The 18915-nt window shown below is 36.6% G+C and overlaps 1 pseudogene; it reads right to left on the reverse strand.

Moving 5' to 3' along the window:
- Positions 1 to 324: 324 nt before the first annotated feature.
- Positions 325 to 18915, reverse strand: part of LOC112856608 (transcription factor BTF3-like) — a 38099-nt pseudogene continuing 19508 nt past the window's right edge.

The following is an 18915-nucleotide window of genomic DNA, read 5'->3' on the forward strand; positions in this document are numbered from 1 at the left end:
ACACCGACTTCAGCTCACGTCATAATCTTACGGTCTGTGGGTTTGAGCCCCGCATTAGGCTCTGCGCTGACAGCTCGGAGCCCGGAGCCTGCTTCGGATTCTGTCTCTTTGCCCCTCCCCTGCTTGCACTCTGTCTTTCTCTCTCTCAAATATAAAAAAAATAAAACATTAAAAAATTAGAATATTAAATATTAAAATATTGGGATATTAGAGATCTAGATGTTTCCACATCCATGAAGAAAAATTTTAAAAAGCAGCCATAATGTAAAATAGTGGCTCCCAGTAACTTCATCAAGTTCTCTCTTTGTTAGAAGTGGACTCAGTTCAATTTGCTTCATTCTTGGAAGCTTCATCAAAATTCTCCACAGGATCTAGAACTTCCTCCCCCTCCTCTTGTCTGGTAGTAAGTGGTGCTTGTCCAGCCACAGATCGATTGGGTGGGGCTTCAGCCAGTCTTCTTATTAAACTAGGCAGACTGTCTTCACCAAGCTGATTGAAGATCCTGGGTAGCATTTCTGTCCTGTGATGGTGAAAGTGTTCACTGCCCCAGATGCCTGAACTTCAGGCTTGTGAAGGTGGATCACTCTTCCCTGGTTTTGAACATATGCACTTCTTTAGTACCCGAGTTACTGTTTACCCCTAACGTCTTTAAAGTGGACTGAAGTTTTTTATCATTTGCTGTCGCCTGTTATATGAATCACCTTCCTTCTCTGAGCAGTTTCCTTTCCCACCAAGGCGCATTGTGCTTGCAGTTTGGCGAGTTTTTCCTGGTTTGTGATAGTTTCTTTTATCTTGTTGAAGTGAAATGGGTACACGTGGGGGGCTAGGGGTGGCTCTCAGGCGGTTTGGACAGACCAGCTGACATTAGGTGCGCACCCGCCTATTGTGCACACTTTTTAAATACCTACCACCTACTAGGTGGCCTAGCACAGAATAATAAGTATTTAATTAACTCAACTGTGTCATTTTCACTGTAAGGATTTGTTCATTGTTTGACAGTGCCCTTTGATAACCTATAGGAGGAATTTTTCTGGACTAAGTACCATGAATATTCCTAATTCCTCTAAATATCTGATGTCATTTTTGACCCCTTTTGATTGACCTAATATGTTTTTTCTTTTCTTCTTGGCCAACAGACATGCAATCCATTTGAGATTCTCTTCTAACAATCAATGTACACATTATGTGGTTTAACCATAAAACAAATTATATTCTTTTATTGGGACATTTTTCTCTTTGCTTAATTTTTCTTTTGCAATTTTGTTTTATTGTATTATTTATATATATTTTAAATATATACCACATATATATCTACATTTATATATACAAACCCATATTTTTATATGTTTCTTAACATATATTATCTTTTTTTATATAATGACCATTATTATACTGTACTTGGAAGCTTTTTTCAAATGTTTTAAAATGTACAAAATCCTAGGCACTTTAATTGTGTAACTGTTGGCGTTGTTAGACCATATCATCTAGCTATAAGGCTTTAAGTAGCAAGGGCAATTTAGTCTCAGTGAAATTGCTCACCGCTTCAAGGCACCTAATTAGAAATTAAAATACCTAGGTTTTATTTTTTTTAATTCCTCTCCAGCTCTATCTCAGCATATTTTAATCTGAACTATATTTCTCTGTTAAATATGATTACTGAGCAATGACAGAACTCATGGTCATTCATTGCTCATTCATTACCAGTTTTCATTTATAGTTGAAATGAATACTTTCCTCAATTATATTTTTTAATCAATCCCAATCCTTTCTTTTTTACATAAGAGATATTAAGCCTTGAGAAAATTTCTGCAGAGTAATAAAACCTGTTAGATTAGATTAATATACATGGGCTGCTCAACTATTATTAATTTAGACAGACTTTCATTTTTCCTTTTTTGATTACACAGGACATTGATTTATGGTACATGAAATAACCAAATTGCACTTTTGAAATTTAAAATTCTAGAGTTCTCCTTACATTATTGGCCTTGAACTCAGCTATTTTGTCCTTTAAAATATAAAATAGATACCCTTTTTAATTGAAAGGTATATATTGCCTAGTGTAGCAAGTATATTACCTAAATGTTTGCCTGAGATTAATGGGTCATTTTTAATGTCATTAATGTGTGCCATTGAGTCACCACAGAACTTAGCATATCGTAAAACCTTTTATATTTTCTTTGTTAGCCTCATTGTAGTATACTTACAATGCCTAGAATACCAATAGTGTTGGCTTTAACTTTTTAACTTGTTTTGTTGCTTATGTCTTTTGAGTTTTCGTTCCAAGTCCAGAAAGAAAAGATGTTGATAAGGCTACTGCTTCCTCCCAGTCTGTTGCATGCTGAGAATATTTTAGAAATAGTTGGTTATGTATCTTTAGGAACCTAAGGTGCTCAAAACTGTTGCCCAGGCTCCATTTGACTGACCCTGGGCCCCTCAGTGGCCAAAAAAGAATTTTAGTTGCTGGAAAGTCCTCTGTGTGCCTAAATGTGAGTGTGTATATATACATATACATCTCCTCTAAAATATGTTGGACTGATATTCCATCAGAGGTCACATATATTGGCTCCTATAACCTTGCCAGGTTGATGTTCTTAGCTGACATATGCCAAATACTTGTCAGTGACATCCCCAAAATTCATGCAGTCAATACTATTGAGAACCTTTTCTGTACAGACATTTTCTAGGCACTGGTGATAGTAGAAATAAATATAAAGATACAGCCTGTATTCTCATGAAATCTGCATGTCAGTGGTTGCAACAGAGATATAAGGTTTTAATCGATTCATTAATGGCAAAATTAAATAAAATTTGGAAAGTGCTACAGAGGAGAAATGTAAGTTGCTATAACTAACAAGTGAGGAAGCCTAACCTAATCCTGGAAGGCAGGAGAGACTTCTTGAGTCAAACATAATGCATAGATAGGATGAGGGGGAAAGGTCCTGATCAGAAAAGTCTGGTAAGTTCTAAGAACTGTGGTGGAGCCACTATAGGTAAATCTCCATTAGAAGGCAAGAAGGTGAAAAGCACCAGAAGTTACTCTTGACTTAGGCTGAGCCCAGACCCTATTAGACTTTAGAGGCCATGTTTTATAAGTTGATTTTATTTTTTTTAACTTTATTTATCTATTCTGAGAGAGGGTGAGCATGAGCATGGGTGGGAAAGGAGCAGAGAGAGGGCGTGGGGTGAGGGGGATGGGGGGGGGGGGGTGGGCAAGAATCCCAAGCAGGCTCCAGACTGCTAGTGCATAGCCTGGCATGAGGCTGGAACTCAGGACACAGGTCCTGAGATCACAACCTGAGCCAAAATCAACTGAGCCTAATTAACCAACTGAGCCACCCAGGCTCCCCTTGAATTCTTCTTAATGCTAAAGAAATCCAGCACCCGTGGAGACATTAGGACCCGTTAAACATGATGAATAGTAGGTCAAGCATAAAGGGATAATGGTTCCTAATCTCTCAGCTTTGATGTAGAGATTGCAAATATTCTGAGACTTCTTGATGAATGGTAGATTATTTGAGTCAAAATCATACGAGGTCAGACTAAAAGTACAAACAGGTCTCTTTCAGAGACTTTTTAACCCACCATTAGAGTTGACCCTTATCAGCATAAACATGAGTTTGAGTTTGATGTATAAAAGTCCAGTTTTGGAGCAATATATACAAACTGGGGGGAAATGCTCTGGAAATATCCGCATGCAGTGTCCTACATTGCAAATTTCTCTGTTTCCTTGTAGCGTCAATAAAGCAGTCCAGCTTGTAAAATAACCCTTGGCTTTTCAGTGTATCTTGCTGTTGGTGATGTGGAAGAGTATAATGGTCACAAGTATAAAAGGCTCTTTTACATTAAATTACACGGAATAAATTTCCCTGCTCAGAAGATGATAGCAGCTGATTTCTTCAATTTGCTCACAGAAGATTCTAACACTAAATCTGAAGCTACCACAGAGTGATCTAACTTTGAAGATTACAGTGATGATAATGGGGCTTCTAGTGAACTAAATTAATGTTTATGGCCTTTTCTTTTCTGCTTTCATTGTTGTTGCTGCGGCTACTCCTGCTGATGCTTGGTTTTGGTGTGTGCGGCTTTCTCAGTAGTGTTGGGTTTAAGACCAGAGATAGAATTCTCGTGCAAATCAATCAGATTCCACAAAGGCTTACATTTCTGTAGGATTGACAGTGATGTTTAATAGACTATTCCTTTTCCTCCGCAAGTTTTAGTTTTGCTACCAAGTTTTAACTTCTTTTTAAAACTTCCTTGAATACGAAATGATACTAGTCATGGGTGCTTAGATTCTCTTTAAGAACACTCTGTATTTCCTTAATTGATACATGTATTTTATATAATGTTTGTATGATTCCCACTGTTTATTATATTTCTGTTGAGTTAACTCCTCTATTTTTAGGTTTACTCTCTTTTATTATTTTTTTTGATTAAATTTTGTTTTAAGTCTATTTGAGAGAGAGAGAAAGCACACAAATGGGGGAGGAACACAGAGAGACATTGAGAGAGATTGAGAGAGAGAGAGAGAAAGAGAGAGAATATCTCAAACAGGCTCCACAATGTCAGTGCAGAGCTCAACATGGGGCTCAATCCCACAAACCATGAGTTTGAGAACTGAACAGAAATCAAGAGTCAGATGCTTAACCAACTGAGCCACCCAGGCACCCCTCTTTTACTGTTTCTTTTTTTTTTTTTAATTTTTTTTTTCAACGTTTATTTATTTTTGGGACAGAGAGAGACAGAGCATGAACGGGCGAGGGGCAGAGAGAGGGAGACACAGAATCGGAAACAGGCTCCAGGCTCTGAGCCATCAGCCCAGAGCCCGACGCGGGGCTCGAACTCACGGACCATGAGATCGTGACCTGGTTGAAGTCGGACGCTTAACCGACTGCGCCACCCAGGCGCCCCTTTTACTGTTTCTTAAAAAGCAAACTCATTATGATTTCTGCAAAACTTCAAGTATATCAGATTCTCATATCTATCATATTTTATGTTATTTTTAGAGATACTACTCGGAATTGTTTTGTTTTCTTTTTCAAAATTTGAATTCTCAGTAAGAAACTCTTTTTAATGGCTCTTTAGTTTTCCACCAAATGTGTATAACTTATTTAGACTATTACCAGTTGATTGAAAATTTTCACTTCCAGTATTCACCTACCTTCCTTCAGTAGAGCGATAAGAATTATAGAGCGACTGGCCTTGGAATATCAAGTCACCATGCATTACAGCAAATAGGAGAATGGGCTTCCTCCTGTTCAGCAGGAATGAATGAATGAAACTCAGTTTCCTATAGATCATGTTGTGCTTTTCCCTGAGAAGCTTGAGTCTGAATTTTCATAAGGACCTGGAAAGCTAACTTACTGAGAAGAATCCTTAGAAAATTCTCCTTGCAGCTAAAATTGACATGTACATTGTTGGATGTCAGAGGCCTCCCTGTTTATCCTTGCCAAAGAATGCTTCTTTATTTATACCATAAATAGGTAAAGTGGCAGGGGGCCTTGTCCCTCATTGGAAATACTATCTCACTGTCCACAGCAAGTCTCTTCCTGGGATGGTGATAATACAGTGAATAATGGCTCTTCCTGTATTTGGTGTTCAGGTTTCCTTTATAAAGCCCTTCCCTTAATTTGCAGGGCATGACATTTTCGTATTCACTTTCCTACAACCTTGGTACATGAATTTTTACAAGCATTTCTGATTGTTTCTCTGAACGACCACAACAACAAAAGAGATGACTAACAAATATTTACAGCATTTTATTATAATTGAAATGCCAGGAAATTTGCTAAACATTCATGCATGTTCTTTTATTTAATTAATTATTATCTCTTTTTTTTCTTTTCAGAATTATTTTTGATTTTTTAAAATTTTAATTCCAGTGTAGTGAAAATACAGTGTTACATTAGATTTCAGGTATATAATATAGTGATTCAATAGTTCCTTATATTACTCACTGCTCATCAAGATTAAGTGTTCTCTTAATCCTTTTCACCTATTTCACCCATCCCCCACCCATTAATTAATTAATTTGATGGAAGCTTAATAAGCCCATGTTACAGTTGAGAAGACTGAGAATTTAAGAACGTAAGTATCTTGCCTGGGGTCACATAGGTAATTAATATAGAGCTCATTTCTGAGTTCAGCTCAGAAAGGAAGAAAACACACTTCTTTTCTGAAACTGGAGGAAAGGGAGTGCTAGAGATCATTCTGATGGAGTCAGAAGCAGGTGTTCTGGGGTTAAGGAAGTAAGGCAGAGGGAAAATGGGAAGCTCTGTGCAAAGATGAGAGCTTTAAGATGTTTAACTTGAAAAGTCTGTTTTGTCCATTTCAGGTCCACTTCAAGTCAAGTTTGTCACATTCAAATAGACTTGAAAAGTCAATTTCAAGTCCATTTTGGACTTGAAAGCCCATAGTTGAAGAAGAGATAAAGTGAGGCTTATTTTCATATAACAGCAACTAGGGCTTTGTAGGAGTTGTTCAATTTGTCTTAATTTCAGAGTGAAGGCTTAAGATGAAAAGCAAAGCTATCCCCACTTACCAATTTTCTCTTAGATTTAAGGGAATTGGTAAGATATTACTATGGAGAATTATGAACCGTAATACAAGCTAAGGCGGTTGCCATACAATGCAAAATGGGAGGCCTTCGGGCCTGTTGGTGCAAAAATAGTGAATTGGCAACAAGGAGGTAAGTGAATATTCAGATGATGTCTGGGCTCTAAGATAAACAGAGGATGAAAGAATTTAAAGATTGCCTTAAAGACAGAAACTGTGAATGAGAGCTAAGATTCGGTTATGTCAAGGGCAGGCGAAAATTCCTGAGTAAAGGCTGAAGGTGTCCCTGTTCTTAACAACCAGATGGGAAGAGTCAGTATTCTGATTAGAAGTAGAAGACAGACTCAGGGGATGGAATGCAACGTTCGCTGAAAGATATTGAGAAGACAGAAAATATCTTGATGCTTAATTTTTAAATATATATTTTTCTATTTTGAATGTTTTTATTTTTTGAGAGAGAGCCCAGGTGCATAAGCTGAGGAGGAGCAGAGACAAAGGATTCATTGTGGGCTCTGCACTGACAACAGGGAGCCCTATGTGGGGCTCAAACTCCAGAACCGCCAGACTCTATATGAGCTGAAGTTTGCCACTCAACAGACAGAGCCACCCAGGCGCCCTGAGGCTTAATTTAGAAAGGACAATTGTGAGCATAATTCACAGCGTCTTTATATCTGCAAGTTCCTACCTAACTTTCCAATATTTCATTAATGCAGATTTCTGAAGTTACTATTAAACTCAGTTCTCTAATACATAAAATCTTCTAAGTAAACTTTAAAAACCATGATAGGCAACTTCTCTTTTGACTTTGGACTAAAATACAACCTTCTTGGCTGTGCTATTTTAACAAGGAACTAGAGGCTATAATCAACCAAATCAATCTTGGCAGTTTACATTTAAAATTGTGTTATTTATTGAAAGAAAATGTGTCTATCTCCATGCTAACATCACATAGACTATATATTTTTCACACCTAGAAAAGTATTTTTCTTCTGCGTCTCAAGAAGTCACAATAGGAATTGAGATCAACTGTATGTTGAGTGCATTAATTTTGCCTACTTTTGGTTTGATACTTGAGTTGACTATAAACTATAAAGAATTGATATGTCTGGGCAACAGAAAGTTATCTGAAATGATATTTTTGGAGGACCATATGTATCTTTCTTGAATGGGTTTATTGCATTCTGTGATAGCATTCTTCCTTGAGGTTCATTTTAAACAAAAGGGGAGAACCTATAGTAACATCCAATAAAACAAACAAAAAGCAATATTGTAAAAAAAAAAAAAAAAAAAATTCCAGTTCAAAAGGTAGCAGTGATTGTGCCCCGACCGTTAACAGACTAATACAAGGAGTGATGACCTTGTGGAGTTTGTTGGTGATGAGGTCATAAAATGTGACAAAAAGAGATTGCAGTTTTTATTGTTCCATTGATTTCACCTTTTCCCTTTCGATATGAAGTTGGCTAAAAGACTTTATTTTGTTACTCACTGAGTCTGGGGAGTGTGCAGAGAGAATGATGTTAGTTTCTAATAGGTGCTAACTATGTTGAGAGGAGGTCAAGCAAGTTTACATCAAGAAAGAACTAAGCTGAAACTTGCATCTTTCCATAAATCCAGGGTGTATGATGAAAATTATAATAGTCTCATTAGATAATATGCACACATCAAGAGCAGATGGGCTTTCAGAAAACAAAGAACTTATTTTCAGGAAATCTTTCTGATTATATAAAGAGACTATATAAAGAAAGGCAAATATAGAACATTATTAGTGTCATAGAAGTGATATTTTGTGATTTTTTTTTTTTACATATTCCCATTTTGTTGCATGTGTTCAGGTTTTCTGATCTTAATCTGTGCTCAGCTCGTGACACAGATTTAGTATAATACATACTAAGACAGAAAGGTAAGTAGGGACAGTTTCTGCCTTAATTTTTTACTTCTACAAACTTTCTACCAAATGACCAATATTTTATTTAATACAATATAACATTTGGACTTAAGAGCCCACTGTTCAGGAGAAAGAACAAATTCCCATTTTTTTCTTTTTTTTTTTTTTTAACTTTTATTTATTTTCAAGTGACAGAGACAGAGTGCAAGTGGGGGAGGAGCAGAGAGAGAGGGAGACACAGAACCCAAAGCAGGTTACAGGCTCCGAGCTGTCAGCACAGAGCCTGATGTGGGGCTTGAACCCACGAACTGAACTGCGAGATCATGACCCGGGCCGAAGTTGGACACCTAACTGACTGAGCCACTCAGGCGCCACCCCCCCCCCCGGTCTTTTTCTTATTTTTAACTTACAATGAACCCGTAGGGCTGATTTGAGTAAAATTTTAGAAATGGAATTAAAATGCACTGGCTGTGTAGAAGACTCTTTATACTCTCCTGGGGTAGAACCAGTGAGGAAATATTACAACTGTTTAATCTTGAGAAAGTCATTTAATTTTTCTGACTGTTTACTCATGTGTAAAATGAGAGGAATAGACTGGCTTTCCAGATCAAACATACCGTGTTTCTGTGATATGTGATACACTGGTGAGATAAATTCTTTCTTCAAAAATACCAAAACCAATCTAAATAGATGAGTTAAGTCAACTACAAAGGAACATATAATCCACCAGTATTCAGCTGCTGCCCAAAAAGTAAAATGGCATGGTCAGTAAAGGTTTGAAGACATTGCCTCAAAAGCAAAGAGGCACAGAGAAAATAAATCACATTATTTGGAAAAGAGAAATGAGACTCATGAGGTTTAGTGTATTCAAGATTACTAGAGTTTTAAGACTGAAGTTCAAACTTCTGGTACCTGATTTATAAAATAAATGCTTTTCTCATTATTCCTTGTGATCTGTCCTTTCTCAGAAGTTCATATTGAGAACTGCTTGAATGATAAGAATGGATGGTTTTGTTAGAAACTTCATAGTAAATTGATTGACCTTCTCAAGGTGTTGTCTAGACATGGTCTATATGGCATTAGTACTAACATGCATGAAAAATTTTCCTTAAAAACTAAAATAAGAGGGGCACCTGGGTGGCTCAGTTGATTAAGTGTCTGATTCTTGATTTTGGCTCAGGTCATGATCACATGATTTGTGAAACTGAGCTCTGCATTGGGCTCTGCACTGACAGCACAGAGTCTCTCTCTCTCTCTCTCTCTCTCTCTCTCTCTCTCTCTGTCCCTCCCCCCCAACTCACTTGCTTTCTCTCTCTTAAATACATAAACATTAAAGTAAAAAAATAAAATTATAGAAATTAAAATACTTCATTTGTGAGTGTTCAGGATATCTAAACCAAACTATTCAATTTTTAAGTTTATAAAATAAACTTTAACTGAGAGCTTAAACAATATTTTTAAGGTCACATGGCTAGTTAGAAGAAGTATAAAATGGACTATATAACCTGTAACCCATAATTCTAACTTGAAGCTAAAAGCTCTTTACTTGGAAAGCTTTACCATGGATAAAATAGCTATGAGCTTTTATTATAGGAAGTTTTAATAGCATTAAAAATTTTCATGGCTGTATTCATTAAAATTTGATCTCTTTGTCCATTGTATTGGTTGTGTCCAAAACTCAGTATAGAATCTGATATAATCAAACGTGGGACAATTGCCTTAAAGAAGTAATAAAGACAAGAACAAGAACTTGTAATGCAAGGTGCATACTTCATGGCTTCAAAACAAAATTTTAAAATCATAAAAATCTGTTTGAGATACCTATGATTTGGTTACAAGCTACCTTCCTCACATAGTTTATTACCTTTTTCTCCCTCTGTCTGAGCTCTCTACTGAAGCTAAATGTAGGCATCTTCCCTTTCTGTATTCATGCCTTATGTTTTACCAACTATGATCACTAGCCATTTCACTCCTTTGGAGTGCCTTTCTGTTACCATTTCTTGAAGCCTTACCTCTCCTTCAAATATCTTTTCTTGTGCAAGATCAACCATTTCTATGCAGTTTTTACTAGTTACTCCTTCTAGTTATGGTTTCAGTATCCTCTGAGCCCTTAGACAGTCTTCACCATTTATACCACTCTTTTGATTTTTATCGCCCAATGCCATGCTGTTTCTTCCTGAGCTGCAGTTGTTAATCGTCACCCAATATTTCAAGTACTTCTTCATCTAGCTTCAATTGCTCTGAAGTCCCAGTAGTTCTGACTTCCTTTATGGTCAGGTCAGTTAATTTCCTCGAGATAAAATTTTGTCCTAGATAGAAAGGAAATAAACAAGACAATAAATAAATTTAACTTGATACAAAGCGGACATGCCCACAGCAACTGCAAGTCACAGAGCTAACATTTGAATTAAGTCCTTCTTTCCATCTAATCCTGTGTCCTTTTTCATAATGCCTCATTGGAAATCCATGCCACACTACTACATGATTCTATACTATTGATTACCAATTCTAATTTTGTGGCACCTTGATTGTTTCTAGTTGGTAAGAAATGATTCATGGAAATCTCAAAAAAAAAAAAAAAACCTCTTGAATTCTTTTCAGTTTCAAGGTAAAGACTGTCAAACCTCTAGAAAACTACACACTTTGGTGAAATGGAATCAAGAACATGAAAAATGCTTAAAGACATGGGGAGGTACAGATAGAAGAATTGTATACCTTCTCATTTTACATAAATGGAAAAGGAGATCCTTTGAATCCCACACAGTTAGTAGCAATTATTTTTCTGAGAAGCCACCCATTTGCTCTTTCATTGACCATTTAATTTGTCATCATCATGATTAGCATTATTATTAGTAGAATTAGTGATAATAAGATACAGCAGGTGTTATGGCTTGATGATGGATTGGATTACTCTTCGTTATACCTGGTGTTTTTTTCCTGGTGTTTTCTTAGTGCTTTATTATGGTTTCTCATTATATTCTAGGCCTTGTCAATATATCTGAACCATCCTTTAATTGTAGGTGACACACATAGAATCTGGAACCTAACATTTATTGAAAAAAAATATATATTGAATATATATATGTTGAATATATATATATATATATATATATATATATATTTATTTATTTATTTAAGAGAAAATGAGCATAAGCGAGGGAGAGGAGCAGAGGAGGAGAGAGAGAGGGGTGGGGGAATATTTTAAGCAGGTTGAGATCATGACATGAGACAAAATGAAGAGTTGGACACCCAACCTACTGAGTCACCCAGGTGCCCTATTGAATATATCTTTATTGGCTTTCACAGTAAATGGATATACGGATAATTTGGTTATTGAAAACTCTTATTTTAAAATAAAAAATGAACGTGTAAAGCTAAAATAAATGATATCTATTAGATGGAAGAAAACCTCTCACTATGATAAATAATTTACTTACACTCTTTGTCAAATTAAATACAAAAAAGAATCCCAGAAACAAATCGTTATTGAGGAATTTTGTCAAAATGGAATTTAGATCATGCCACTCTTCTGTTATAATCCCTCCAGTGGCTTCCCAGTTCTCTCAGAGGATAAAAGCATTTACCAGTGCTTCCAGGATAGTGGCTTCCAAGGCACAACCTTTTATGACTTTCTTCCTCTTCCCCCATCTTCCTTAGTCTGCCTTAGTCACATGACCACTATGCAGTTTCTTTTCGAGGCCAGGTATCTTCCAGTATTAGGGCCATTTTCTTTACCTCTGCCAAGGATACTCTTTCCCCAGGTAACCATGGGGCTAGTGTTTTCACTTCCCTCGGCTTCTTTCTGTATTAGGGAGATCTTCCCTAACTACCCTATGTAAAATTGCCACTTCCCTGTCCCGTGCAACACATAGACACACACACACACACACAGTGCAGTATCATTCTTTATTGCTTCATTAGTTTTCAAAATACTTAATACATAGCACTCATCACCTTCTAAAGAATCATAAAGAATGCATACTTTAAGTTGATGCTGATCAATTGGTTGGTTGGTTTGTTGGCATATCCTCTGCATATATGCATATAAGTGCATAATAAATGAGTAGCCAAGTCAGTATTAGCTATAGTATATCAAAAATGAATATTTCAATCTCAGTGTTTCTGCCATTTACCAAGGCGTATTTAGGTTTTGAATGGCAAAGAAAATTTTTTCGGAGTATTTTTCTCCATGGAATTGTTTTCACTTACTTCCCTTTCATGAGTTTTTTTTTCCATGGAGGCTTATATACTTTATGTCTTAGAATTTTTTAGATGATGGAAGTATTTGACAATTGAAGTTAGTTTCATAAAATAGAATTTTTATTCTAAGGTGTAATGATAGTACTGATATATGCAATTCCTAGATCATCCCTCATTTTAGCTGAGACTAAATATATATATTTTTTTACCAAAAGAACAGAAAATGGGCTGAGTTGTTTTACTTCTTTTCTCAATTGAAATCACACAGTTCAGGGATGAGCAGTGACAGCTGGTGGCTCTGATTTGCCTCACCCTCTGCTTTTGATTTTGATTTGTTTGGCTTTTAATAGCCAATAAGCAAAAATAGTTTTTATTTTTTTTAAATGGTTACATTTAAAATTATTATACAAGTATCCACACAATATCCTTGCTTTTTTCCTGTTGACCTGCAAAGCCTGAAGTATTTTCTAATCTTGTCCCTTTATTTTTTAATGTTTGTTTATTTATTTTTGAGACAGAGAGCACGAGCAGGGAAGGGGCAGAGAGATAGAGGGAGACACAAAATCCAAAGCAGGCCCCAGGCTCCCAGCTGTCAGCGCAGAGCCCGACATGAGTCTTGAACCCATAAACAGTAAGGTTATGACCTGAGCCGAAGTCAGACGCTTAACCAAATGAGCCATCCAAGGGCCCCTACTATCTTGTCATTTAAGAGTTTACCAACCCCTTTTCTACTTACTTGATATGGAATAAGGATTTAAAACTCACTAATTAGGAAATGAATAGCTCCCATTCATGAAGAACCCACTATGTGCTTTGCACTGTGATAAACACTTTTTATATTTCAAATCCTTAATATTTGTGCAAGTAAGATAGTTTTGGTCACAGCTTTATATGTGAGGTTCATAAAGGTAAATGATAGCCAATATAATATTAGCAGCTTCCCCATCAGATTAACAATCAACTATTTTGGGATGAAAACCTTTGTCTTCCAAACTTCCCACATTCTATCTCTCCTCAACCTTGCTGCCAAATAATAGTAAAAGTAGCAGAAGCCAGGCACCTGGGTGGCTTAGTCTTTTGAGCATCTGACTTCAGCTCAGGTCACGATCTCATGGTTCATGAGTTCAAGCCCTGCATCAGACTCTCTGTTGTCAACATGGAACCAGCTTCAGATCCTCTGTCTCTCTCTCTCTCTCTCTCTCTCTCTCTCTCTCTCTCTGCCCCTCACCACCTCCCCCCGCTGCCCCACACTCATGTGCGTTCTCTCTCTCTCTCAAAACTAAATACACATTAAAAAAAATTTTTTTTAAATAGCAGTAGCAACAACAATAAGGCTACCTAAGAGAACAAAAAAATAAGACTTAATGAATAAACTTTCAACTTAGAGTTCAAAACTTCCTGATGGTCAGTCTGCTGCCTTAGTTTTCAGGACTGTCTTCTATTTTCTGCTTTTTTTCAGTAATATATAATGCAAGATGGAGTTTGTCAGCTGGTAGCCAGGAAAATAAAGAATTCTTGCCAATATCCAAATGTCCCATCTGGTGGTTGGTCATGACTCTGTGCTTTCCACATGTTACCACCACTGGGGGGTGCATCCTAATCTCTGAATGGTAGGCCGTGAACAGAAATGGGTTACTAAAATAAAATCAGATGTTCCCCAGGTAAAGCCAACAGGAGCTGGGTGTCTCGTCATAAATATTTGGAAATATGTTGATCATATGAATAGTATTTTTTGAAAACTGCACTGAAATCTTTGAATATTTAGGTTTTGGAGACATTCTGCCTTGAGAGAATAGTTTGTATGCTTATTTCTTTTATGGATAAAGACCAAATTAAGTAGTTCTCAAGTGTGAATTAACACTGGATGATTTAATAGAAAAATTGTTTATAAACATTTTCATTAGACCTATGTGAAATCCAAAGTATATGGTAAGTGACATAGTGCGCTTGAAAGAAAACTGAAATAAGAGGCAATGAGAAGTGTCCAATCCATGCTTTTCATATTACCTTTTGTGAGGTGTACAACTAGCCTTTAAAATAAGGTAATCCTGGAGTGCCTGGGTGGCTCAGTCAGTTAAAGGTCCAACTTCAGCTCAGGTCATGATCTCACGGTTGGTGGGCCCGAGCGTCATGTCAGGCTTTGTGCTGATAGCTCAGAACCTGGAGCCTGTTTCGGATTTTGTGTCTTCCTATTTCTCTGCCCCTCCCCCTCTTGCACTCTGTTTCTCAAAAATAAATAAACATTAAAAAATTTGTTTTTAAAAATAAGGTTGTCCATGGGGGGGGGTCATCACCAATTATTTACTATTTCCCATTTGTAAATTAAAAAAAATTAATGTTTTATTTATTTTTGAGAGAGAGAGAGAGAGAGAGAGTGAGCGAGTGCTGGGCGAGGGCAGAGAGAGGGAGACAGAATCCAGAAAGCAGACTCCAGGCTCCCAGCTGTCAGCACAGAGCCTGACGCTTGGCTCAAACCCGTGAACCACAAGATCATGACCTGAGCCGAAGTCAAACACCCAACCGACTGAGCCACCCAGATGCCCCTCCATTTGTAAATTTTAAATAATAATGTTCATTACAAAACTATACATACACACATATATGCACATACAAATGTAAACATACATAACTACCTCTAATTACCTTTCTATAAATGTGGATTTTTTTTTCCTTTTTAAGTTAAGACAACCATTAAGATAAGTCCATTTCCTAAGGAACTATAGCATATCCTGCTTTTAGTGTATTGTGTTTACAATTCCTGCTGATTTTCCTGATTGAGTTGCTTGCTGTTTAGCATTTTGCTGAGATGAATAGGCAGACAGTCAGCTCAGAACATAACATTACATATGAGTCACTGTCTAATGATACAGTGTTAGTCTGGTATACAATCTAAAACAAAGGTAAATAAATTGGGAAAAAATGGAAATGACTTGAATCTAGGAAATATTGGTAAGATGGCAGTTCAGAATACTGGGAGGCGATTTCTGTAGTATTTCCACAATTAAATAATGCAGAATTATGGAAATATATTTTCACCCATTTATTTTGCCATTCTATGTTGTATGTATACAATGATTGTAAGGGGGAACCATAAACCTGTATATTCCCAGGGAATAGAATTCTCTTTACCTGGCAGCTTCTATATGTATCATATAGCTGTTGAATTCATTACATAGTAAATACAAATTGAATTAATACTGAATCAATAAACTGAAATGAGTTGAATTTATTTTGAATTAAAGAAATTAAAAGGCAAAAAATGGTAATGATTTCGAGACTTTCTGGCAGAGATGGTGAAAAATAAATAGAAGGATAAGGAAATATTTCACCAAATCCAGTCAAATTGCTCTTTAACTAAAAGTCAAATTATTAGCTTTAAACTTTATTTAATAGGTACGTCTAAGGCTATTTCATTTTGCCATGGCAGTTGGGTATTTATTTATTTTTAGCATAAAAGGAATTTAAAAATATTTACACACAACTGTGGGAATTATTAGAGCATCAGCATGCATTAGAGTTGAAGCTAACTGCCAAGATAAATTGTTGGACATTTGTAGGACCTAAAATTATCACCTGAATCCAGTGAACAATAATACCTTCTCTTCTTAAAACCTGTGTTCTTGGGGCGCCTGGGTGGCGCAGTCGGTTAAGCGTCCGACTTCAGCCAGGTCACGATCTCGCGGTCCGTGAGTTCGAGCCCCGCGTCAGGCGCTGGGCTGTTGGCTCAGAGCCTGGAGCCTGTTTCCGATTCTGTGTCTCCCTCTCTCTCTGCCCCCTCCCCCATTCATGCTCTGTCTCTCTCTGTCCCAAAAATAAATAAACGTTGGAAAAAAAAAAAAAAAAAAAAAAAAAAAAACCTGTGTTCTTAAGGTCCATCTTTGAAACCTGGAAGTAAAATGTGTTACACACAGAGCCTAAGTCTTCAAGGTATCTCAATAAAGCCTTTTATTCCTATAAAATTCGCTTGAATTGTAATTAATATCAGGATCGCTTGTCAGTATTACCAGTATGCTATGTTTAGGATCTTGAGAAGTAATACTGAATGCACTAATAAAGTAGTATCTGTGGCCATAAAAGGTTCTGCAAAAGGACAGTTAACCCACTCTATGCCATAAACTGTGCTCTGAAATTTACAGTGTTAGGCCAGACTGAGTAACCTGAAGGATTCCCTGAAAGTCGCTTGATCCTCTTTTAAGCTTAAAGGAAAGTGATGGTAGTAAATTCTGTACTGTTGGCCTTAGGCCCATTGCAAGCTACTAGCAAGGGCAGTTTTCATAGCAGACGTTGTAGTTTGAGGAGGAAGAAGACTTTGTTTTCCTGTCGTACATGTTGAAAATTTGTTAAATGCATGGCTTTAACAACCTGCCAAACTGCTTTAACATATTGTAGCAGCCACCAAGGTAGTGATTTTCTTCTGTGCCTCATTGAAAATAAAAGGGGAAGATCTTCTCTAGCTTCCAAACAGAATTAGGGCCCTCAGGTTGGCAGTAACTTGGGAGACCATCTTATGTATTGACATTTACTCTTTTTTTATACAATGAGAAAACGAGATCCAAACACTTAGAGAAGTTGGCAAGTGTTTTACAGTGCGGCCCAAACTAGAATCTGAGTAATTGGACTCCCACTCACCTGTTGTTGTGTCATTCACTGACACCAGGTTGTGATGCATGGGATGTTTGGGAGAAGAGGGAATGATTACCTTCTATGTTCTTAGATCCAGGATTGTTTGTGAAAAGGCAGTTTCTGTTTTTCTGGCATGGAGTGATAAGAGCCATTTACCTGAAAAATATTGTGTCCCTCATTGTTAGCAAATAAAATCTGAATTTTATGATGTCTATTCTGTGGATATATTCTTGGCATACATACATTATTTAGATACTGAGTGCTAAAAAGATAAAAACACAACATTACTTCTCAGTGTTACTATAAATATGATAAAACAGTAATGTAGATAATATAAAAATCGTAAATATGTAACACACCTTAAGGTTTTGGTTGCTCAAAAATCCATCTTCTCAATTAGGTGTTACTTGACATTAACTTTTTTTTTTTTTTTTGACAACTTATAAACTAATAAATAGAAAGCTATCCCAGAAGGGTACTTTGGGCCACAAATAAGTTATTCTGCAGTTCAATATATGATACCACAGTCCACTGAGTGTATAGGCCACTCGGAGATAATGTGGAGCTTAAAGCTTATTAAAGTATATTGCCATTTACTTTGACCCTTGACAAATTCTATTCTTCAAGGTTTTTCCTCTGCCTTCCTTTTCCCCCTCTTGACAGGTAATGATTTCAAAAGATCTATTAGATATTATATGCATAATGAAAGTGCAAAGCTTGCTGTCAGGTACAATAGACTGCAGTTTTTATTTGAGGCCTCAAAGTTAAACTGTGTCACAGGTATCTGGAAGGTCAGTGAGGACTGTGCCTTTTTCCTATCTCATTTCTTTGGCAGGTATTGGCAAAGTTACTTGGTTAATACATAATAGTCTTCTCTTCTTTTCTTCCCCCTTTGTCTTGAAGGCCCGTTTATTCTTCCATAAGGAGAAGGTCAGTGACGTTTTCTGTTGTAATGGCTTCCTTCCTATTCATTGTTATGCACTTTGTAAGTTCGCATTAATATATAACAATAAAAGTGGCTCCTTACTTTTTTCTTATAAATAAACATCATATTGTCTATTTGTCTAAAGACGAATTCTCAAATATCAACTTGAAAGCATCAGCCATAATTCTACCACTATTTCCATTTGTGTATATTCTTTTCCATACACCTAATACTTGTTTATATAATCACTATCAGAGTATATCAGAGTATATATACCGTATTATATATCTTTTTCCCTTAAAATTTTGCTCTTATGAATTATGAATAGCAGCCATAGTAGTCTTATAACGGCTTTCGATAATCTTACCATTTCAATGTACCAGGCTCTATTTATTTATTTATTTATTTATTTGTTTGTTTGTTTGTTTGTTTGTTTATTTATTAAAAAAATTTTTTTAAATGTTTATTTATTTTTGAGACAGAGACAGAGCGCGAGCAGGAGAGGGGCAGAGAGAGAGAGACACAGAATCTGAAACAGGATCCAGGCTCTGAGCTGTCAACACAGAGCCCAATGTGGGGCTCAAACCCACGAACTGTGAGATCATGACCTGAGCCAAGGTCGGATGCTTAACTGACTGAGCCACCCAGGCTCTATTTAATGTGTTCTCATAATTTGGACTTTTTTTTTTTTTTTTTTTTTTTTTTAGTATCACTGATAATGATGCAA

The sequence above is a fragment of the Puma concolor genome, chromosome D4, assembly GCF_028749965.1.
Source record: "Puma concolor isolate L17-30 chromosome D4, mPumCon1.1.hap2, whole genome shotgun sequence".
Taxonomy (NCBI): domain Eukaryota; kingdom Metazoa; phylum Chordata; class Mammalia; order Carnivora; family Felidae; genus Puma; species Puma concolor.